The 24,263-nt window shown below is 45.2% G+C and overlaps 1 protein-coding gene across 7 annotated transcripts in view; it reads left to right on the top strand.

Moving 5' to 3' along the window:
- The window catches only part of ENTREP2 (endosomal transmembrane epsin interactor 2), a 451,267-nt gene that overhangs the window by 203,298 nt on the left and 223,706 nt on the right, over positions 1 to 24,263 (top strand). The window contains exon 3 of one of the 7 annotated variants that reach the window (XM_019477588.2): positions 1,320 to 1,417. The exons of the other annotated variants lie outside the window; for them this stretch is intronic. The gene's annotated coding sequence lies outside the window, so the exon portion shown is untranslated. The remainder of the gene's footprint in view (positions 1 to 1,319; positions 1,418 to 24,263) is intronic. 7 annotated transcript variants of the gene reach the window in all.

Genomic DNA, 24,263 nt, shown 5'->3' with positions numbered 1-24,263 from the left:
GCTGACCTACTTCTAACTGAGAGGGCAGGAGTCCCTGGTCCATAATTTGCCTTTGCAGCAAGGAGCACTGAGCCTTGCCTTTGGGAGCATCATTGCTTCCTTGGTCTAGTTGCACACTGTTAATTTAACCCACACCTCTGCAAATTAGCCTGTTCTACCCAGCTCTCTGCAAAAGCCCTGGCTGTCTGACTGAGTCTGTACTCTGTACTCTGTCCTCTTTCCTTTGCTCCTCCTGGCTGAAGCGAAAGCTGCCTTTCCCATGGATGCACTTGCTGCCCTTGGAGGACCACCTACACACATGATGGGCTTTCCTTGATGGCAGCTCACTAGACACTGCCCCTTTCCCCCATTGCTACCTTTTTCTCCAACCATGGACAGTGATGAGAGGTGCGGGTGCGGTACCCTGCTCTTCCTCCTAGTGTCCAATAAAAACAGTGGTGAGATTTATTTAGAGATCCTATCTGGGAAGGTACTGCACACTTGGGCAATCAGAGCGTGTTATGTTCATGTCCCTGCCACCTGCCTTGACATGACCAGGAGGCAGCATCTAGTGGCAGTATCTCTAAAGGAAGTCTGCCCAGCCTGGTGCACCCTGTATAAGCTACCCATCAACAAGAGAATTGGTAACCTCTAGTGGCAACTGGTGCACATGGCCATGGCATCTTTGTCATTTAGATCTGGCAGCATCAGCAGCCTGTCTTTTCTGTGAAGAGAAGGTGGAAAAGACTCTTTTCCATGCCTTCCTGAACTGCCCCTGGCTGTACACCCTTTGCTGCCTTCAGCACTGTTTGTTGCACTGGACTTGGACTTCTCCGAGACTATACATTTTCTCTATCCCATGCTGAGTGACTGAAGTGAACTGCCTGGCCAATTTTCCTGCTGGGCAAGACCAAGATGATGACCCTGAAAAGCTGAAGAAACTGACTCACAGGGGCCAGCTCTCACAGTGCCCTCAGACTCTTCTGCTTCTTGGTCCAGGCACATGGCACATTTGAATTTGGGCTCTTCACTTTGCAACAAAATGTGGACCAGCTTTTGTTGCTCTGGCTACATAAGGAGGGCATCTGTAATGTGGAAGATGAACAGCTAGTTCCAAATGTGTAACCCCATGAAGGGCATGAAAGGGAATGGGTTTCAGTCTCTTGTGATAAGTGTTTTTGTTGTCGATATGTTCTGTGCTCAGCCCCTGGGAGGGCCACACACTTTTACACATTCACCTTTTTAATCTTTATTATAAAAAATATTAAAGAGAAAAAAGTAAAAGAACAAAAGTCTCTTTCTCTTCCCTCTCATCTGTTCCCTTTTCATCCTCCATTTAGGAAGTCTGCTCTTCAACCAAACTGCCACCCACTGTCACCACTCTCAGGATCCAAGCTGCTCAATGAAACATCTACCTGCTAATTAGTGTTCCCTGGTGGTAAGATTTTAAAAGACCACAGAGAGCTTTATTTTCCCCTGTAGAGCAGACGAAACCTGCTGGGGACTTGCACTCACCCTTTTATAAACAAGCATGTCTTAATTACCCTTAAACAGCCTGTGTTATTTCCCCCCTATTTCCATTGAATCATGTTGCTATGACAACATTTGATAGTTGTACAGCACCATACAACACAAATCTGTTACAATTCCAGTATCTTTCCTGCTACATCAAGGTATTATGCATGTGCATCTCAGCAGTCCATCAGTAATTCCCCTGCTCTCTCACATTTTCTAAATATATCTGTTAATGGTTCTTCCATCTCATTTGCTCCTCCTTTTAGAAATCTAGGCTGTATCCCATCTGGTCCTAGAGTTTTAAAAGCCTTTACACATTATAACTTCCTGAGCACTTTTTGTGGTGTGAACCTGGTTTCTTTCAGTATTTTTTCTTCCTCCCTGGGAAATTAATCTCTGCTTCTGACATATGTCTTCCTTCCTTTGTGAATTCTGAAACAAATACATTAATTTTGTTTAGGGTTGTCTCTGTCTTTCTCTCCCTTTTCAGTGAAACACTCATTCCATCGCTCAGATGCCTATAGCCTTCTTCACTGTTCACTTTTTGTTTGTGCAAGAAACATTTCACAAAAGTATATCTTGATTTCTTGTTCAGTCTTCACTTCATTCCCTTCCTATTTTTCTTGGATTATTTATTATGCACTTTTTTCCCTAGTCTTCCTCCTGTGTAGTTATTGTATGCTTTATGGAATGTGGGCTTATATTTACTAAACAAAACAAATAATTAAAAAACCTAATATATGTATAATGTAGATGTAACAGGCAGCTTAAGGGGCACTTTTAGAGTGTCCTACTTTGGGCTCTGCCTGAACGCTTGAAGAAGATTGTCCCAACAGGAATTCCTTGCCAGGAACTACCATCAATTTTGTCTCAATCAGGATGCCATACTTATAGTCCAGTATGATCCCCAGCAGGGAAATTAAAAAAATCAGGGGAAAATTCCAGCCCAGGGATTGGCTGGGCAGCTCCCCTTAATGCATGCTGAAGCCTTTGTGAGCGGGCAGGAAGCCAGTAGAACCCCTGAGGTTTGAGCAGGAGAGAGCAGACCCCTAGAATTATCCTTTGGAGTTTGTGAGCCAGCTTCACAAATCCCTTTGGGTGGGGACATAGCCCTGGGGAGCCCCTGGAGAGTGGGGCACTGATTCCCTGCTGGATTTGGAAACTTGGGGGTCAGTAAGTGTGTGATAAAACCCCCTGTATGAGTGTCTGGGGAACAGACTGTAGCAGAACTGTATCAGCTTGGGGGAAAGAGGTGCCAGCAAGGGAGAGTTCCCAGGATGCCTGTGTGGGCTGAGAACCAGGGAGGTTTGGCTTGAGGGGAAGCCTTGGTGTGCTTAAGGGCCTAAAGGGGGAGTGAAATCAGAGGTGCTGCCTGGCCTACCTGTGGCGGTGACCTTTTTCTCTGTGTGTTTAATTGCGTAAATAGCTCTGTGGATTTGGAGAGGCAGTATGCAGGCAGAAAAGTGTTTATGGAGGCATTTAGGAAGAATCTGTGTTTTGCAGGGGTCTGGAGTGCGAACAGTCTCTGCAGACTGCGAGATACCTGGGCCTACGTGGGATAGCCCAAGACAGTTGGAGCCCTCAAAGCATGGGATGAGGGGAGTGAGGGGCTGCCCCTCCTTCCATCCTTTAGTCATAAGTTGGGGTGACTGGTTATTAGTCGTGATAATTAGCTAGGGGATTAATATAATGAGTATTTAGCATAGTGTATGTTATTAACATTGTATCCATCAACTTGATGATCTCTTAAGTGTAAATAGTTATTAACTGCTATTTTTGCGTAAACTCACCCTTGTAAATAGAGTATTTCAAACTTTTGATATCATTTAATATTTGCTCTCATATTATAATTATTCCCTGTATAAAATTAATTTCTGTAAATAGTTACTCCTGAGTCTGTAAGGTCTCTCCATTGTAAAAGGGAGCCCCTTCTCTCAGGGAACCTGTGGCTACTCCTAGGTGAGCTGAGCAAGGGTAAAGCTACCTTGGCACCCCAGGTCCCGAACATCTGGACATGGCTGTGGGTAGCACTGTGCACCCAGGGTTACATAAAAAACCTATATGTATTAACATTGAATCTCTCAGGCAAATAGACAATTAGACCTTTCTGAGTAAGTGGCTAGGAAGGATGAACTATGTAGAGAATAGGGTCCTTCAAGACCACTACCAATGGATAAGAAGTGTGTGAATGGAGAATAATATCTGATACTTAAGAAGAAAAGAGAAAGGAGCAAGTATGTCATTCAGTTTAAAAGCATAAAAAGTGATGTAAAACATGAAAGTAACAGATACAGTAATGGAAGGGGGACATTTGTAAGGTATTGTGGGTTCTGTGGAGGAGGGAAAGACCAAGTTATTTGCTGCCTTTTCTTTGACTGCACTTGTATAAAAGTTCAGGGAAACTGGTAGTTGTCACAGTGAAGAAAATGCCTGGAAGTAGTTTACTGAATCCAGATCCCAACACATGGGGTGCTTTTATATGTGACACCATTACCATGTACACATGATGAAAAGTCATTTTGGGTGGCTTAATGGTGTCACATTGTATACATGCAGGAGTTTTTAGGTTTTTAAATGAGCTTGAATTGTTGCAAACTAAAAAACATCTTGATGCAGCTAAGTTTGCAATGATGTATGGGAGCTATTAGTCAGAACGCCCTCTGGCCATGGGAAAGGCACGCAGAATAAAAGGATTGGGCCCTTCACCAGTTCTGCCTTAAATAGGTGCCTGCTCCCCCCCCCCCCCGCCCCCCGGGCAAAACCTGCCTGCCTTTCCCACGGCTAGAGGGTGATCTGCTGGAGGGCTGAGTGGCCTTTGAGCTGCAGGGGCCCCTTGTCCTTTCCTTTGTGGTGGCTGTGGTGGCAGTGCTGCATGGCAACATGGGTGCTGCCCCAGCTCAGGGTCGGGGAAGAGTTGGATCGAGCTAAGTGCTGTCTGCCTGGGTGGAGGGAAGGACCAGGGTCCCCTGCAGCTCAGGGGCCACTCGGCCTGCCAGCAGCTTGCCCCTTGGCTGCGGGCAGGATCTGCCAAAAAAATGGATCAGTCCCCTTGCCTTAACAGTGATGGAAACCCCTAAATTGAAACTGTAGGTTTCAATTAAATACCCATGGTTTCAATTTAGGAGGCACAGAATGCAACCGTAAGGACTAAACCCTCGTCACATGTACAAACACCCATATGGCCCATTACCAGAGGAATGTCAAGTCTACTTCAGTAACTGAAGTTGAGACTTGACAATGAAGAATAAGTACTGAATGAGACGTGTTCTGTAGGGGTGTGCGAAATGGTCCCTATTTGATTCAGATTCGGCCCGAATCACAGACAGTGATTCGATTAGTTGATTCGAATCGCTGTCCTAGATTCAATTTAGTCAAATCCGCAACTGAAGATTCAGTGCCAATTCAGAGAATCAGCTATTCAGACAGACACAGCTTTAAAAGTTTTTTCTACATACCTTGAAGTAGTAGGTACAGCTCGTGATCGCTGCGGTGCTGGGGCGGATGGAGCATTCCACAGGAGCACGGGGGTGGGGGGTCCACAAATTCGGCGGCAAAACCAGAAGTGAACCAGAAGTGCTTCTGGTCCACTTCTGGGTCTTCTGCCGAGCGTGCTGGGGAGTCCCCTGTGCCTCTGACGGACACTCCATGTGTCCCAGCATTACAGCATTCATGAGCCATTCTTGCTGCTCCAAGGTATGTAGAAAAATCTTTTAAAGCTGTGTTTGTCTGAATTGTCCATATGTAGAAAAACATTTAAAGGTATCTCTATGTCCAAATCACTGAATCTCTCCGATTTGATTCTGACAGATTAAAGGGTCCTCTGATTAGATTCGGAGATTCGGCCAGTGAATCAGGCCGAATCTTTGCTGAATCAAGTCAGGGAGCAAAGCTTTGCACAACCTACTGTTCTGTAATCTGTACAATTTAATGGGAGTATTTGCATCTGGAAACATATACAGCTTCATCAGTTAAGTTACTAACGGGGGATACAACGAAATTGTTGAACAGATAGCTAGAATTTTATAGTGCTTTATCAGAACTTGTCCCAAGATGGGGTAAAAGGCATTAGTATGGTTTTACTGTTATAAAAAGAAATACAATACTGGTATTTTCAGAACCTGGGAGCAGAAATGATGGCATTGGTGGTGAGGTTGAAAAAATAAATCTCATATTTAGAAGAAACCAATTGTATACAAAGAGCAAAAAGGGAGACTATGGAAGCTGGTTGGCTTTGTTGGTGTTTTTGCATTTAAAAAATAAATTGAATTGCAAATTTAAATGTATATGGTATTTTTGGCAAAGAATCTCCCTCTACCTTCACATTTCTGTAACTCTTACAAACCTTTACAATGGTTTACTTCCTATGTGTTTGTGCACAAAGTTGAAAGAGGTCATGCAGAATTAGACTGATGCTAGAAGCATAAAATTATTTTGATCTCCCAGCCAAGACTTTTTTCTTTGATCATCAAATATACATCTATTATTTGGATCAGGGCTGTCCAGCTTATTGGTGGCCAGGGGCCACACCCTGCAGAGACCACATCGGAGGGGACCACATCCCATTTGGACAGCAGTAATGCAAACCAAGGGTCCCCACACCAGGCATCCCCCTGTTTTACAGCATGCACAGACAGCCCCTCACACTGCTCCATTGCATGTAGGCAGCACCCCCTCCACTGCATGTGAAGGCTGCCACTCTACTGGAGCCTTCCATGGGTAGATTCCCTACAGCTCATCAATTGGACTTTTGTACTCCGTGCTGTCCCTGTGGGCAGGAACAGGAAGCAGAAGCCAGAAGGAAAATACAGAGACAGTGGCAGCTGCTGTAGCCAGAGCAATAGGGGAAGCAATGGCTGGGTGGGAGCCTGGAAGCTGCAAATGAACCCTCCTCAGGCTGTCAGCCTTGGCTTAGATCAATCCAGACATCTGCCAAATTCAGCTGTGCTCTATTTTATCTCTATGAAGAGCAAAAGATTAATTGCAATAGGAATCTTCCAGCTGCAGTATTGAAAATGAGATGGCAAATTGACTGGAAAAGAGAAAATCCTTGATAGTGGATAGTTGACTTGATCCTGTATGATTGATAGGGCATACATTCACAATTTGGTATTTCACTTGTTCATGAAATATTGTACAACTTTGGATGTAAAAGCTACCTGAGCCTGTACCAAGAGAAATTCATAGATTCATAGATTCATAGATGTTAGGGTCGGAAGGGACCTCAATAGATCATCAAGTCCGACCCCCTGCATAAGCAGGAAAGAGTGCTGGGTCTAGATGACCCCAGCTAGATACTCGTCTAACCTCCTCTTGAAGACCCCCAGGGTAGGGGAGAGCACCACCTCCCTTGGGAGCCCGTTCCAGACCTTGGCCACTCGAACTGTGAAGAAGTTCTTCTTAATGTCTAGTCTAAATCTGCTCTCTGCTAGCTTGTGGCCATTGTTTCTTGTAACCCCCGGGGGCGCCTTGGTGAATAAATCCTCACCTATTCCCTTCTGTGCCCCCGTGATGAACTTATAGGCAGCCACAAGGTCGCCTCTCAACCTTCTCTTGCGGAGGCTGAAAAGGTCCAGTTTCTCTAGTCTCTCCTCGTAGGGCTTGGTCTGCAGGCCCTTGACCATACGAGTTGCCCTTCTCTGTACCCTCTCCAGGTTATCTGCATCCTTCTTGAAGTGTGGCGCCCAGAATTGCACGCAGTACTCCAACTGCGGTCTGACCAACGCCCTATAGAGGGGAAGTATCACCTCCCTGGACCTATTTGTCATGCATCTGCTGATGCATGATAAAGTGCCATTGGCTTTTCTGATGGCTTCATCACACTGCCGGCTCATGTTCATCTTGGAGTCCACTAGGACTCCAAGATCCCTTTCCACCTCTGTGCCACCCAGCAGGTCATTCCCTAGGCTGTAGGTGTGCTGGACATTTTTCCTCCCTAGGTGCAGCACTTTGCATTTCTCCTTGTTGAACTGCATGAATCTATGAATCTATGTGTGCTAGCATTGTACTTCAGAAGGGAACTTCGTTTGCAAAATACAGCACTAGATAAAAGTTGGGCAGAAGTTATTTTCTAATCACCAGTTTTATTTTTGCCAGTGCTTTTAAGCTCTGCTGCATACCTTAGCTCAGAGATTCTTCACCATCATGCTGGGGGGTTTTGAGGTCCTTCAGGGGTGCAGCAATGTGAGATAAAAACACGATTCACAAAATAAGCCCAGAAATTTCAAATAGAAATGCATAGTGTTAAAACCATTCTAACCTGTTGTGGGCTCTCTGAGTTCTCTGAAACAGAAGAATTACTCTAGTATTTTGCTGCAGTCAAAAAAACAAGTGAAAACTCAGAACTGGCCTTTTTTGGGGGGTGTCTTGAGCCTAAGCAGGTTGAGAATCACTGACTTAGCTACTGCTACTTACTTCTAGTAGAACCAATATTCAAGATCACATTTAAATTGAGTACAGTTCATATTTATCAGATCTTTACTAAAATAATTTGCCTCTACTTATTTAATTGATTGCTTAACCCTGGGATTTATATATTTATTTTTACTCAAGAAAAAGGATAATACATTCTTACATTTGAAGTTGCACAGCAGGCAATAGTTTTTAATTTAGGCCCTTCTATGCTATGTTAAATTTCATAGTAACATAAAACTGTCCTATTAAAATATCTACCTGAAGTAAGCAGCATTGCTACTGTTCCTGTAGCAAAGATGACACATTTGGAAGCATAATTTTCCCTGTACTCTAGTTTCTATGTACGTTGTAACAGGGTGGCCATCCTGCTCCTGGGGTACCCGCTCACTTCACTTTCTCTAGTCATTGCTCCCCTCTCTCAAGGTCTCTCTCTAGTCATTGCCCCCAGGCTTGGCACAGCCCCAAGTCCCTCCTCCAGCCTGAGCTCTGCCCCAGGGTTCCTTAAGGAGCGTGAGCTCCCCTGCTCATTAGAACACCACCAGGGATGTGGGGCAGGAGTTAAAAGGCACCCCAACCTGCCTTTCACTAGGGAGGTAACTGGCCTGGCATTTCCTGGGGTCTCTCACACCGCTAGGAGCCCCACCAGACCACCCTTCCATGGCAGGGTATAGTTTTACATCTTACAAGGGATCACCTCCACCACAAAAGCCCCTGCCCTTACCTCCTGATGCTTCCTCCTTCCTCCCTGCAGCAAACTGTAGCCCAGCTTATATCCCTGGGCCCAAAATGACTGCCCTCATCAGGCACCTGGCTGCTGCCTGTTTTCTGTCCACAAAGTGGCAGGCACCAAAGGTGCCCTGCCGCATACATATTTAAAGGTACTTTCTTGGCTTAGTGCCATATTCCCTTTTGATGTATACTTAGCAGTATGGCATGTGCTTAAGTGTGGAATTGATGTCCAATTGAATCTGGTAAAACAAAATAAAAAGAAATAGTCAATCTTCACTTTCTGATGTTGTTGCCAGTTCAGTTGGTTGCATTGTCCCAGTACTCCTACAAATCACAGCATGTGGCTGCTCTTAGCCTCTTCTGTAGTGCACCTTGTATCCAGATGTGGTCAAGATGACAAATTCTGTATTACAAAGGGTTTGAAGTAAAGGTAAGGGAGCTGACAGATTCTATTTAAAATGGGCACATCCTATGAAGAGGATTATTTCTTTGGAATTCAGTTGAGCATGTGGGTGTAGCGGACAGAGGTGGTAAGTAATCACGAGGAGGAAGCTAGCAGTGCATCACCATTTAGTCCAATACCACAGTAAACTAATTTTGTAGAAGTTTGACACTGTTCAGAAATCAACATCTCCCTCTAAAATGTTGTTCATTTTTCCTTCTGTGGTAGGTGGTGTTTGTCACCTTCCAGATAAGGTGGGGATCACTGCTCCATTTCTGCTGAACATAGTTTTGGTAGGAATTCTAGAGGGGAGATGGTATCCCCACTCTGCATTTTTCTTGATAGCAAAACCTACCAAAGCCCTCCAGCAGAATGCAAACAGGCAGCGCATCATGGATGTGGAAATTTTTCCAAATTGATTCTGGAGACTATGTCAGTGTCATTTTGGCAGGTCTGCAAACTGAAGGGCAGTCTGGGCTGAGACCCTTCCTCTCTCCCTCCCTCATTTTGCCCCGTCCCCCCCAATAAAAAAAAAGAAAAACAAAGGAAAGGGTAATATTAGGGACAAGTGAGAACAGTCACAAAGAATGCATGCCAGAGCCATGCTTTGGCATGTCTTTATTCGTCACTGGGTGCATCTACATGAGACGCTGAGTGCGCAATAGCCAAATAATCCTGCACAGTAGTGCATCACAGCACTGACAGTACTAATACGCAACTATGCAGTGTTATTAGGCTACTGCACAGTAGCATCACTTGAAAAGCATTTGCCAGCACTACTACACAGTAACTCTGGTTACTGCGCATTTATTTAGTACTTAGTTGTACAAGTACTAAATAAATGCACAGTAACCACTGTGCAGTAGTGTCTCATGTAGAAGTGCCCATAGTCTGTGGAAAAACATGAGTCAGGTCTACAATCCCCACCCTCCTCTACAGATGTGAAATATAGGGGCTAGGAACAGAAGTTACACATAAACCAGTTTAAGTGATCGGAAACTGGTTTAAACCTGTAACAGAACAGAAGTTCAGTGCACAAAACAGTTTCAAAATGGCCGAAGCTGGTTTAAGATAAATCTGGTTAAATGTAGCAACAGACTTAACTGATTTAGGTCAAACCAATTTATGGAACTTCTGTCCCAGACCCCTTCCTGGTTCAAGTTAAACCGTAGTCCCCTAGCATCTCAGGATACTTTGCAAACATGGGCTGGGTTGGGCTGCTTGTTCCAGCGGAGCAAAATTAGCTCTGCTCCCTAGCCAGAGCATTATCGCCGCTCTGACTGGCTGATAAGGGGGTGGGGTTGGGTGGGGTGGGAAACCCAGCTCCAGACCACAGCCAGTGTCTCCCTGGTGGGGGCAGAGTAGCCCCTCACAGACTTTTCCCCCAACTTGCTGCTGGAGTGGGGGAGGGGGTGGGTGAGGGGCATGGCCAGGCCAGCAGAATGAGACCAGGGGAAGGAAAAACTCAGCAGCAAACTCCATCTGGGCTCCAGGGCCAGGGAGGTGGTTTAAACTCCCCTCCTTCCCCACTTCAGTGTGCAAGTGCCAGGCTGGGGCCTGGCCACAGAAACCTGGCAGGGGCTGCCTCCCCCAGGCAGACCTGGGTTGGGGTCCTGTGCGGCTGAAGGGATTTAAACCCCCTCTCCACCTCAGTCTGCTGACCCCAAGCCAGAGTGTCACCATGTCCCCCACTCTCTGCTTGAATGAGCATGAGGGCAAAAGCCTGGCAGGGAATGCCTGCTCTCCCCTCCCCCCAGCATGGAGCAGGGGGGCAAAAGCCTGGCAGGGGCTCCCCACCAGGCAGACACTAGCTGGTGTCCCCTGTGGGCCAGGGATGGGGTTTAAATCCCTATCTACCTCTCAGCATAGCATGGTGGCCTGGGCTGGGAGCAGGGGGGGGTAAACCTGGCAGGAGTGCCCCTCCCCCTCGCTGGTCCTGGGCTGGGCTTTCATGTTGCCATGGAGGGTAGTTTAAAGCCCCCCACCCCCTGGCCTCAGCATGCTGGCTCCAGGCTGGGGCCTGGCTATGCCCCCTTCATCTTAGCAGGGAGCAGGGAAAAGCCTTGGAGCTTCCATCCCTTCCCTTTGGCAGTGCCTGGCAGGCTGGGAGGCATGCTCAAGTGCCTTCCAGCTTTGGCATGAGCCTCTGCAAGAATGTGGCTGCATTTCCATAATTGAAAGTGAATGTCTGTTCATGTTCTTCTCAGTTCAAGTTACCCAGTTTAGACTCACCTTCAAAGACTGAATCAATTCAGCCTCTGGCTTTTTGAATGTTTATACTTAGCCAGGTTGGCCTACAGTCTTCATCTCGAGCCTAGAGAGGTATCACCAATGATGCCTCCAGGAAATCCTCCAAATCAAATGAGAGGAGCACTGCACAAATACCAGCATCCTTGCTGAAGCCAGTGTGACCAGCATTGAGTCAGTGATCCTTAAGCACCAACTTTACTTCACTGGACACTGTGTGCAAATGCCCCGCTCTCAACTCCCAGATAAAGTGATCTATTGCCAGCTTAGTATTGGCCTATGTGACAAGAGGGCATGCGTGGGGCCTAGTCTCAAGTCGACTCACCCACCTGTCTGTAGGACAGTCTGCCCAGTCTCGTCTGCCACAACTTTGCTGTTCCCATAACTGGTGGTATAATGCGGGAGGCTGCCCATTCTATGCCCCAATGCCAGGGGGCGCTATCCACGGCTCCGTACCACCCCTCTATTATGGCCCATGCCTCACTGATGGCATCCAGTATGCCAGTGTGCTCCCAGCCTAAAGCCAGGCCAACTTAGTCCTTCGTCAGATCTCATTCACTTGCACGCTCATACCGCCCCCCTCTCACTGGGGCCTCTTGCATTCCACCCTCTCTCACCGGTTCCCTTGCTCACTTCATGATACTGTGCTCCCTTCACTCTGCCCTGCTCCCTTGAGCAGCTCTGTAGGCCATCAGGCTTATCTGAGTCATGCCCCAGGTGGCAACATGCAGTCTTTTGCGCCTCTCCCGTGACCCTCACCTGGGTAGTGGCCAGCTGATTTACCGAGTAGAGGGCTAACTCTGCCCTAGCCCCTCACCAGGCTTCTCACACCCTATAACTCGACCTCATGGGGGTTGGCCTATGTGCTACCCTACTCAGCACACCCCCTTGGGCTGCCCTTCAGACTGACCCTCAGCCCTACTCAACCCCTGTCTGGGCCTTCACTAACACCCCCTCTCTCTGGGGATACCCAACTATCCCCTCCCTGAGGCCCCCAAGGTCTTTTACTCCTGCGGGCTCAGGTGGCCATAGCCATGCCTGGCCCCCTTACCCACGACGTTGTGGGGGCTGGGGTTATTAAGGCACCCCGACCCGCCTTTCACCAGGGAGGTGAGCGGTCCTGGTATTTGAGTGGGGCTTCCATGCCACCGGCAGTCCCACCAGGCCTTCCTTCCCCAGGAGGATGCAGTTTTAGGTCATGCCCAGGACCAGGAGCCTCCAAGCCATCCCCCTAGCTCCTGCCCTTACCTCCAGGATGTTCCACACTGCAAGGGACCCAAATGGTGCTGGTCCCTTGGCTGCAAGCAACTAACTGCTGTCTCTGTCTGGCTGTTCTTTGTTTGAAAATGACTGCCTGCTCCAGCCCTGAAAGTGGCAGGCACCAAAGGTTCACTGCCACAGCTTAATATCTCATGGTGGCCAGAGGAAATGTTACAAGGACACATTGATGGCATACCTCAAGAAAATGGATGCAGGCATCAAGAGTTAGGAGGAGCTGGCTGCCAGCTGACTCCAGTGGCAGCACAACCTCAACCAAGCGGTAGTCAATTTTGAGGTAATGCATTTTGCCCTTGAAGCAGGCATGAGAGAGTGGAGGAAGAAAAATAAGAGGAATTCCAGCCTGCAACCTATTCTCCCTTGCATGAAGACCTGCAACTTCTGAGGTTGGATCTCTACCTTAAGGATTGGACTCCTCAGTCACCTCAAGACGCATAAATGAGCCATGGTAGAGATCATCCTCGAATAGAGGAATTGCTACCACCAGTGACCTTGTTCTTAAGTATCTGAGGTCAGACTGATGTTAATTAGAGAGTTAGAAATTGTGAACCATAATTAAAGCTTTAAATACAAATGCAAATCTTCATTACAGGCAGATGACAACCTGATTCCATAAATGTTGCCAGATTATGACCTTTCACTGTTAATTAGTGGCTATTATTAAGACAATATTACACTACTCTGCCTTCATTTTGAAACAAAAAATGCTATTTAAAGTGCCTTTTCATAATAAAATATTAATTAGGAATGATAAGAGATTACTTGATATATGTTGGTTTGTGTCTAAAATCCTTATCGCCAAAGCATGTGAGAAGCAAGTATTTTTTGCATGATATGTTTTACAGGGCCAACTGCACAGGTGGGTAAAGTTAGATGAGCTTCCGCAAGGCATTCTTTAGGTCTGAGGAGGAAAGCAAGCACAGCAGTTGTTAAGAACAATAGGTAGAGCTGTGAAATTGGAGGGGGCAGAAATTCCTTGGGGTAACAGACAAACAATTAGCAGAAAAGAAACTTGATTATTGGGCAGACAAGACCTATCAGGAGAAAGGAGAAACATTGTCACCTGCAGTGTGTCAGAAGAATGTCAGGAATCGGGTGGATTGTAGCATGTCTTAAAATCAGTGTTCAGTCCTTCATTTGTAGTGCCCAGCCAGCTTATGAATTGTTGTTCCCAAGCTTATCTTTTAAAGGATTTTGGTAGATTTCCCTTGAGCACAAGGATAATGAGGCCAAAAAGGGAATGGTTGTTTTGTGAAAAATGTGCTCTTACTGATGTACGTGTGTCTATTTTTTATATTTTTTTGTGAGAGTTCATGTTGGTGAGTAGTTGCTGTTTAATTTCACCCACATAGTTATCATGAGGGCATTTGGTGCATTGGATCAGATATATCACATTTTGGGAAAGGCACTTGTAAGATGCACTGATTCTGGGTTTGTTGTGGGGGAGTTCCCAAAGTTCTTCCTACATACTACAGGTAATAATGACCCTCTTCCCTTTTGATAGCCCTTGACATTTTACAATCTGTCTTCATCTTCAGTGTTGTAAAGCTATTTTTACATAATGATTAAGGGAAAAAAATCTTAAACACTTCCTATATTAAATGTAGATTTTTTCCCAAGTTAAAATTCAGAAACATTACTACTTGTTATTTTTTCATTTGAATCTCTAAACTTCTTTTCAGTTCTGTTGTGTATGTTTAAATTATTATAATTTTTTAATATTCATAGCTTGGGAGCATTTAACATTCACACAGATGTTTTAGGTTATTCTGAGGCTTGCTCTAGAAACACTACTTTGTTTCAGGTTTATTGTAGGACAATAACTTTTAGTTTTACTCACTACCAAATGAAACTTTGACTTCAAATTTTCTTAGTTACCTGATGAAAGAGAAGCCATTAGATATACCTCTTTCTGTTGCTACAAAGTAAGTCTTTCGGAAAGAATTGACTCACTACCACTTGCATGATTACTGTATATGGAAGTGGCTTACAGTTTGTTTCTTGAAATTAAATAAGTAATTACATATATTTTTACCATTGTTGCTCTTAAGGAATAGCAAAGTGATTAGGAAGACCATTTTTTTAGCGTGGCTTTTTTTAATGTCGATCCAATCAGTCATATTGATTAAATGGTTTCATTCTAAGAACCTATATAATTGTGTCTTGTAGTAGAATAACCACACAGCTGACATGAATACAGATTCAAATATATAAAGTTAATTCCTCTTCCTGTAAATTATTACTTGTTCTTCAGTTTGAGTGGGGCATTGTACTGTTTTCCTTATTAATATTAGTTTGAATTTCATCACATTCTTGACTTGGGCAGCAGAGTTCATGGAAAACTGGGGTCTGTTAAATCACCATAACAAGGGAGTAGAGGAGTTATGGATCCAGCTGCGGTACACTAGAACTAATGGGTTTTAAGACATCAAATATGTACATATGTTAAGGATAGGAGAGAAGCTAAAGTAGGTTATAGAGTTGATTTGAATATCATTTTGCTTCAAAGCAGAGATTTAACTCAAGGTTGAGGTTACATACACACCTTCAAATAACCTGGGAGAATTCTCATAGACATTACATAGATTTCATAGACATTAGGGCTGGAAGGGACCTCGGAAGATCGTCGAGTCCAGCCCCCTGCCCAAAGGGCGGGAAGTCAGCTGGGGTCATAGGATCCCAGCAAGATAAGCATCCAGTTTCGTCTTGAAGGTGTTCAATGAAGGCGCTTGAACCACCTCCGGTGGCAGGCTGTTCCAGACCTTGGGGGCTTGGACAGTAAAGAAATTCTTCCTTATGTCCAGCCTGAAACGATCTTGTAGTAGTTTTCTCCTGGGTTTGTTCTCCTGGTAGAAAAACGTATTCAGGGATGCCTAAGTAGACATTTGAATGCTGAGCTCTTGAAGGGCAGAGAGCTTACAGTGCTGATGCTGCCCAGCCAGAGTAACCATATGCACATATCTCAGCGTACTCTGCGGATTCTCTCAGTCTCCCTGGCAAGAGATGGCAGCAATGCACAGGGCAGCCCTGATTGTCTGGCTCAGACTGCTTAGAATTAGCCTGTTAGCACAGTGTGGGATTTTGAAGGGGGATTGTTCTGCTTTCTGCTTGCCTGGAGCAGCAGAGTCCAATGAGGAGCAGGGACAAAGAACCCTGGGATGCTGGAGGACTGTGCTGTGGCATCTTTCAAATGGGTAAGTTATACAGAAATTTGCTCATCCAGGAGAAATATGGTTGTTCTCAGGTTCTTTTTCTTCTGGAGTTGCCATTTTTGCTCAGGGAGAAAAAGACCTTGTGGTTTCTCTTGGGAGAACAGTGACTCTCCCAAAAGAAACTGAATGTCTATATGTGGCGTGAGCCAAATCAAGTATGTGAGATAGGGATTGGAATGGAAGTAGAAAAAGTAGCTTTATTGGATAGTTTGTTCAGAACTAGTTTACTATTTCCTACCTCAGAGGCACTCAACCTTTTGGTGCAGCAGGCCAGATGAGTACCACAGGGCCCATTTGCAGGCTGGATCCTACCCCATGTAGCAGAATCAGCCCCACACTTCCTCTGCTTGTCCCACTGCTGGATGGAGCCTCACACCACTGGATCAGGACCCTGTGCTAGCTCCTTCAGCCTCTTGCTGCCTCCTTGGGGCATTGTGCTATCTGCATTGCCTCACTTGGCTCTGCATTGCCTCTCTCAGCTCAATGTCACCCTCACCACTTTTGTGTCTATGCCCCCTCTTTTAGCTTTATGCATCCAGCCAGCCTCTGAGGCTCCTTGTTGCCTGCACTGCCTTCCTTGGCTCTGTGCTACCTGCACCACCTCTCTGGAGCTCTATGCTACCTGTACTACCTCCCTCTGCTCTGCATCACCACACTGGGGCTTCATGCTGCCCACACCACTTCCCCACATGTTGATCCAGCCAACTGTCCTGCCAGCAGGGCTCTCCAATGGCGATTGCAGCCCCCACTCTCCCTGCTGCCAAATTTTCAGACCTGTGGTGGATGGCATGGATCTTTGGATCAGGTCTGCCCTTCAGGCCAGGGGGGTTTAGCACCACTGCTCTTCAACATTAAACCAACTGGTAAATAAAATATCATTGTTTAAGATTTCCAGGAATTGAAACCAGTAGCTTATCGTCTTGCTGTTTCCTTATTCTTATTATAGCTATTGACTTTGTTATGAATGTAAGCAAATTTTTTCTGCTTCAAAATGATCATTAGGGACTCGTGAAGTTTAGTGTTTTGACTAAAAATACTATGCTGTACACAGTTAAGAGAATAAAGGACTTGGAGAACACTCTGTATGTGATCTCAGAACTAAGAAAGCAGGGCTTTTGTACATTTCAGGGCAATCCCTAAATGCAAAACAAAGCATGTGGCATGGTCTGTGATCCAATTTTTAAATAAAAATAGACTAAATAATTCAAACATTTGAATTTTTCCTCTTTCCCCTATATTCTTCTTATGTATTCCTCTACATTTCAAAGTGAATAAAGCTACACAAAGTTGGTTTATTTTAAAGTTGGAGAGGATGTCTCCGCTAGGGTTTAATGTGGTTTACTTGCACCAATTTAAATCCATATCGTTAATACCTTGGATTAACTTCCCTTAGTGTTCTTCTGTAGATAAGCCTTTGTAGTTTGCTGTTTGAGTGAGTGTGGAGATAGAATACAAGAATCCAACAGACAGACATAGCAAGGATAGCATCCTAATAGTGTGCTATATGCTAAGGCTGTGCAAAACGGCCCTATTGGATTCTGATTCAGCCCAAATCAGGGACAGTGATTCGATCTGTTGATTCAGATTATTGTCCCTGATTCAATTTGGCCGAATCCAAATCTGATGATTTAATGCTGATTTGGTGAATCAGTGATTGGGGGACAGGCACAGCTTTAAAAGTTTTTTCTACATCCCTTGAGGTAGCAGCATGGCTCACGATCGCTGTGGTGCTGGGGCAGATGGAGCGTCCCACAGCAGCATGGGGGGCTCTCCAGTGTGCTTAGCAGCAAACCTGGAAGTGGACCGGAAGTACTTAAATAGTTAAGTGTTATGTCATCTTTTTTTAAAAGAAAAAAATTCTTTGACTACTAAGAAAGAATGAATGATTGCGTATATGATTGTCCAGTAAAGGCAAGTGTGTATATGTGTGAAGGTGAGTGTGTATATATGTGTGTTTTAATATTGCTATTTGCCTCTCTGTCTTAGGAATAGAAATGTAAATTTCTTATTTTATTGACATTTGCAGCTTGAAGTGGATGATACAGAATGCTCTGGAGGGTGGTAGGTGATTTTCTTTGAGTTTTAATAGGGAAGGATAATATACAGAAGAGAGCAGAGGGGGAATAAGGAACAATCATATCAGGAGATAGAACCCTAAGTCTGTACATGGAAAGGCTAACATAAATTTAAATTGTATATAAATCTGAAGCTGTTAGTGATCTTTAAGGTTTGAGTGAATATGATTTTGTTTATAAGAAATGTCTTGCTTACAAAAAATGTTTATATATACAAGGGGGTCCTTGTATGTTATAATATGTTATAAAACAAGGGGGTCCTGGCAGTCTCTCTACAATAGAGTAGCCTAGTGTTTGTGATCCAACTTCCATTTGGTTCCAGTGTCTTCTACTTTTAATAACGGAGTTCGCATTTACCTCTATGGCTAGAGAAACAGAGTTTGTAATGTAGAAGGTTCAGATATGATCCTGACTAATAGCTATAATATCTGCATGCAGTTGACTGTAATAAGAACACAGCCAACAGTTGCAGGCTTATTTTTTGGCATCCAGTTTGACAAGCAAAGAGATAGGAAAATGTGGCTTACCACTTTTTTTTTTCCAGGTGGAGCCTTCCTGTTAGCCTGTTAATGAGACTGAAGTGGCTCCTTTTAAGGAACGGTAAAATACAATTTAGCTCCCATGTAGTGTACTTCAGCCAAACAAAAGTATGAGGGAGTTTTAAAGATAAAAATATGAATTACATTTTTGGGGGGAAGAGGGGATTGGATAAAACAAAAAAAAGTAAATATGGGAATTTCTGAAAAAATCTAATATTTTTTAAAAAGTGGTTATTTAAAACATGCTAGGATGAATAAAACATGTAGAGGGTTAATAACAACTATAAGATAATGAGCAGTAGACAAAAGATAGGCAACGTGATATGAACTAGAAGTGGCTGCAGGAAAGGACTTTTATGCACCATCAAAACAATGTTAAGCAGCTCTTGAATGGAAATGTAACCATGTGGCAGAAGAGTGAAAGGAGAACCTGAAAGGAGAAGGGAGATTTGAGCTGAAATTGTAGTGGTGGTAATCTAGCATATTTTTAACAATTATCTCATCAAATAAATTTGCAAATCCACTCATATATAGTGATGACAAATGGAACTTACACATGTGAATTGAAATGGATGGGATGAAAGAAGACAGTGCAGGAAGGAAGGATTTGCAGTAGTGTAGCATATCTTAAATATATTTTGCACACCAAAATAAATCTTTATGGAAGGCTAGGTGAGGTTCCCTGATCTTATAGTTAGCATTTAGGTCACAGATATTGAATAGAGTGTAAGCTGTCTTTGAACCTAATGCATACCCCCTGCACTTAGATGATATTCATCCTGAATGAGCACTGAAATTAAATCAACCCTTGAGATTAAAACTGTTTTTATTACATGGGATCATTTTTAAGGGACCATAAGCAATGAGTAGAGGGAAGTATGTGTCCTTTCGGTCCTTTACTGTTTAATGGTTAATGGACTTCAATCTTCAGGCTGGTAGTACTGAAGCTTTCAGAAACAACTAAAATAAAAATTTTACATTTCAAAAAAGTTTATGGGAATTATAAGTTTTGGATGAATCTGAAAAAATCCATAAATTCCTAAATAATATATTTTTTGGTTTTGGCAGCATAGAGATTAACAGCTACTAATTATATATGTACTATAACAATCTAATTTATAGATTCAAAATCTAGATCCAAATATGATATACTCAATTTGTGATATTCAGGTTCATGATGCAAATATGGATCCAGGTCTGGAATATAGTTAAGGCAAGTGTTTAAAAAGACTTGGTAGAAGAAGAAAATGTCATCATGGAAAGACAGAAAAATCCAATAAATAAATAACTAAAAATGCGTTGGGGAAGATTCGGAGGGAGTGTACTAGTGTGGCTGCAGTCCCCTCCCCTCCCCCATTGAATTGTACCATACCATGGGAGCCTCCAGGTACTTTTAATATTACCTAAAGCATGTGAAAATCCTTCCTCTCTTCCCCTTCCTGCTCAAAGACATAACCCCTCTCTGCCACTTTCCGCACTGTTCCAGGGGCAAGGAAGCATCAGAGCTATGCCTGCCCGTTGTGTGGGGGAAGGTTCATCTAGGGACCTGGGCAGCAGCAGTGATGGCTGGGGGTTCTCCTTCCCTGTGCCTGTTGCAGGCAGGGTGGGCAGAACTGCTCTCCCACCATGCTATTGCTGCTGTCCTTTCCCCAGCTGAGCCCAGCACTTGCTAAGCCTGACTGGCTCTGGAGCTTCTCGGCCTTAGAGCAGTGGAGAAAGCAGCAGCTGCAGGTATGGGAGTTTGTGGGAGAGGGAAAAGAGAAGGGGTGGGGGCTGCTTTTGAGCAGTAAAGGGCAGGGAAAGGGGTTTTCACCTGTTTTAGGGACGTAAAAAGTCTGCCCACAGTGGTGGGGGCAAATCCTGAATCCTTCCCTGAAATGCAGATTTAGTTTAAGGAGATGTTTAAGATTGCTAGATGAAAGGGAGAGAAGAATAAAGTATTCAGCAAAATAAAAAACTAAGGAGAAAGGGAAGAACTTATTCACTACTTCAAGTAAGAGGTACTGGAAAAATGTGTTACTCTGATTTTAAAGTTAAAAGACTGTTACCAAAGAACTTTCAAAGAGTAAAGATTCCAAGCCTGTAAAACAGGGAATGTAAGCTTATAAGATACAAGTAGCTCCGACTCACTGCCAGTATCACAGCTACAAACAAGCAGTTTTAACAAGGTTTTGGAAAGGTAGCAGTGGAGAAAAGTAGGGCTGTGCAAAGCTTTGGTAGCCTATTTTGATTCGGAGGAGATTCGGCCTGATTCAGTAGCCAAATCTCCAAATCCTAATCGAATCAGGGGACCAATAAAAAGATCCAAATCAATTCAAAGCTCTCCAAATCTTCAGAAAAAATTCAGAGAGCTTCAATGATCTGGGCAGTCCCTGCCGGCAGCAGCAGGGAGCTGGAGCCAGACTCCATGCCAGAAAGTAGGGGGTGGGGGAGTGAACCATGGGGGGCCTGCCAGGTGCCATCCCCTGCCTGCTCCCCCAGCTCCCCTCGATCCCCACCCGCTCCCCCAGTTCCCCCGTGACTGCCCCGCCTGCCTCAGCTCTCAGTGCTTTAAAAAAAAATCCCCACTCACCGGGTGCTGCCGGGGGGGGGGAACCCTGCTGCCCCCCCACCCCACACTGCATGGGGGGCTCTGCCACAAGCTGCCGCAGCTCCCACCCCTGCTCCCCCAGCCCCCCCATGGCTTCCCCGCCCACCCCAGCTCCAGACCTTAAAGTCAGGGCTTTTTTCTTCAAAGTGCTGAAAGCTGGGGCGGGTGGGGTAGCCATTGCCCAGGCTGGGAGAGGAGGCAGGTGGATGGGCCTGGATGATTCAGAGATTTTGGCAGCAGCCAAATCTCTGAATCAGATTTGGCCGAATCAATTTGGGACAGTGATTCGAATCACTGAATCGAATCACTGCCCCCCTAATCAGTCAAATCCAAAGTGAATACTAGCTGCTTCACATAGGCCTACTAGGCAGTGCTGGCAGGAGCAGCCAGATGAGCCATGGCTTTTCTGGCCGCTCCCCTGGCTGCCTCCCTGCCGGGGCAAGACAGGCAGTGCTGGCAGCCCCGGGAGAAGCCATAGGGGCTGAGGGGAATGATTGGGCACTGGAGGATCAGACCAGAAGCTGGGGCATTGAACCAGGAGCTGGGGGGAAGCCCCTGTTGATTCCCCCAGTCCCCAATCATTCCCCCAGCTCCCTGATCATTTCCCCTAGCCCCTGCAGCTTCTCCTGGGGCTGCTGGCTCAAGTTACAGCTCATCTGGCTGCCCCAGATGCCCCCCCACAGGGGTGAGGCAAGCAGTGCTGGCAGCCTTGGGAGAAGCTACGGGGGCTGGGGGGAATGATTGGGGAGCTGTGGGGAATGATTGGGTGCTGGGGGAACGTACAGGGGTTTCCCCCAGTTCCCGGTTGGATTCCCCAGCTCCCAGTTCGATTCCCTCAGCTCCCCAATCATTCCCCCCGAGCCCCTGTGACTTTTCCTGGGGCTGCCAGCAATCTCCCGATCTGGGGGAATGACTGGGGAGCTGGGGGGAATGATCAGGCGCTGGGAGAACGATCAGGGACTCCCCCCAGTTCCTGATTCGATTCCTCAGTTCCTGGTTTAATCCTCCAGCTCCCCAATCATTCTCCTAGCTCCCTGATTATTCCCCCCCAGCCCCCATGGCTTCTCCCAGGGCTGCCAGCACTGCCTGCCTTGTCCTGGCCTGGGAGGAGCCGGATGAGCTGCGGCTTCTTCTGGGGCTGTCAGCTCAGGTCAGTGCTCATCTGGCTGCTCCCCCAGCTGCTCCCGCTGGCACTGCCTGCCTGTATGGTCTATGGCCAAATAAGATTCGGTGCTGAATATCTTTGGATTTTGCTGAATCAAATTGGGACAGTGATTTGAATCACCAAATTGAATCACTGTCTCTCCGAATCGCCGAATCTGAAGCAAATACTTTACACTTCGCCTAGGCCTAGAGAAAAGTATGCATCTTGAAACCCCTACACAACAAACTCCCATTGAAGAGAATGGGTAATCTTTTTCTGATAAGGTTTTGAAGTTAATATCTGAATCTAGATTTCAGTCTCTTTCTAAGTAGAGGGTTAACATGTGGTGTGTCTTGAAAACAAACAATAAATACAAATAACTGCCTTTAAAAACAAATAGTGGAAAGAGAATGAACATATTAGAAACCATGCAAAAGAAAAATCAGATGGTCTTGACAGACTTTTAAGCTTCCCCATTTTCAAGCTCCTTTTTATAAGACTGTCATCTTTTTCTGTCTGTGTATCCAAGCACTTAGTCCAGCTGGGTCCTGGTCTGTGACCTAGGGCTCCTAGGCATTACAAATAATATTCAGTAATACTGAAGTTGCATTTATTCCTTGAATTATCAAAACCAAATATATCAAACAGCTATTGCCTGAATACATGTGTGTGCATGCCATTGTTAATACTTTCTAGAATGGAACATAGGAATTACCACTAGGGTTTTGTATTAGGGCTGTATGAAGCTTCGGTCGCTGATTTGATTTGGTAGAGATTCAGCCTAATTCAGCGGTCAAATCTCCGAATCTGAATCGAATCAGGAGACCCTTTAATCTCTCCGAATCGAGTCAGAACCCTCTGAATTGATTCAGAGAGATTCAATGATTCAGATATAGACACAGCTTTAAATGTTTTTTCTACATACCTCAAGGTACCAGGTGGCTCGTGATTGCTGAGATGCTGGGGCGGATGGAGTGTCCCATGGGAGCGGGGAGGGGTCCCCAGTGTGCATAGCAGCGGAACCAGAAGTGGGCCAGAAGCACATCCGGTCCACTTCCGGGTTTGCCAGGGAACACATGAGGGACCTCCCCTTTGCCCCCCGGCTCAGCGACAGGTGCCTCCTGGGTCTAAGGGGGCAGCCGGGGTCCCTCCAGGGCTGATCACTGAATTGGGGCACGTGGGGAGGTCCACCACTGAGCATGCAGGAGACACCCCCCCTCACCCCCCACCCCCTGTGCTCCTGTGGGATGCTCCATCCTCCCTACCATCTCAGCATTTACAAGCCACGCCTGGTACATTGAAGTATGTAGAAAAAACATTTAAAGCTGTGTCTATGGCTGAATCGCTGATTCTCCGAATCAGCATCAAATCTTCAGGTTCGGATTTGGCCGAATTGGATTGGGACAGTGATCCAAATCAACAAAGCAAATCACCACCCCCAATTCGGGCCAAATCTGAATTGAATACGGCCCATTTCACACACTCCTAGTATGTATGTTTGTTGGATTCCTTTAATTATAAAGGAAGAAAATTCCCTGTGAAGACTGAGAGAATGCCATTTGCACCCCCAGCCCTGTCTGAAGTAGCCTGAATTTGGTGGTCATCTAGGCATACTGCAAAATATTTCACTTTGAAAATGATTTGTTGAAGGTTAAAGCTGTGATTTCAGGATGTCAGAGGAGTAGAAGTAAGCTTTTGTAAGTGTTTGCTTGACTTAGGTTATGTTAGAAAAAATTTATTTTAATGTTGTTGGAATTTCTTCATATGGTATAATCGGTGAAGATTTTGAGCCAGGCAGAGGATTGAATTGGCATCTATTTTTTGGTTTAAATCTTAAAGAGAGAGAGAGACACACACACACACACACACACACACACACACACACACACACACACACACACACACACGAGCTTGATTTACCAATTTAGAGATACTATATTTGTGCCAAATCAATGATCCTGTCAAGAAATGGTTTTTCAATGAAGAAGTAGCAAAGTCAGCTGGAATGAATGAAACTGCGTCAGATGCATGGGAAGTCCTGAAGACAAGTATGTACGATGCAGCAATCAAGAGTTTTGGAAAGAGCACTAAGGAAAACATTG

The sequence above is a fragment of the Alligator mississippiensis genome, chromosome 11, assembly GCF_030867095.1.
Source record: "Alligator mississippiensis isolate rAllMis1 chromosome 11, rAllMis1, whole genome shotgun sequence".
Lineage (NCBI taxonomy): Eukaryota > Metazoa > Chordata > Crocodylia > Alligatoridae > Alligator > Alligator mississippiensis.
Note: the sequence above shows the minus strand (reverse complement) of the source record. Positions and strands in the feature narration are given on the sequence as shown.